Genomic DNA, 466 nt, shown 5'->3' with positions numbered 1-466 from the left:
TGCCGGGAGGTGCCGGGGAAGCCGTGGCTGGGGGAGGGACCTGCCACGGGGAGGGATTTTCCATAGGGAGGGACGTGCCAGGGAGAGCTGTGCCATGGGAAGAGCTGGGCCATGGGGAGGGATTTTCCACAGGGAGGGCTGTGCCATGGGGAGGGATATTCCATAGGGAGAGTTGTGCCATGGGGAGCGAGGGAAGGAAGGCAGGAAGGATGTGCCAGGGGGAGCGGTGCCGCGGGCAGAGGACCGGGACAGGGCCAGGTCCGGGCTCCTGGCACGGGGAGGGTGGCACTGGTGCCAGGCTGGGACAGTGGTGCCGGACAGGGACAGTGGTGCTGGGCAGGGACAGTGGTGCCAGGCTGGGGACAGTGGTGCCGGGTGGGGACAGTGGTGCCAGGTGGGAACAGTGGTGCCAGGCTGGGGACAGTGGTGCCGGGCTGGGGACAGTGGGGCGGGGAGGGGGCAGGGG

Source organism: Corvus brachyrhynchos, unplaced genomic scaffold (genome assembly GCF_000691975.1).
Source record: "Corvus brachyrhynchos isolate BGI_N302 unplaced genomic scaffold, ASM69197v1 scaffold200, whole genome shotgun sequence".
Taxonomy (NCBI): Eukaryota; Metazoa; Chordata; class Aves; order Passeriformes; family Corvidae; genus Corvus; species Corvus brachyrhynchos.
This window is presented reverse-complemented; position numbering follows the sequence as displayed.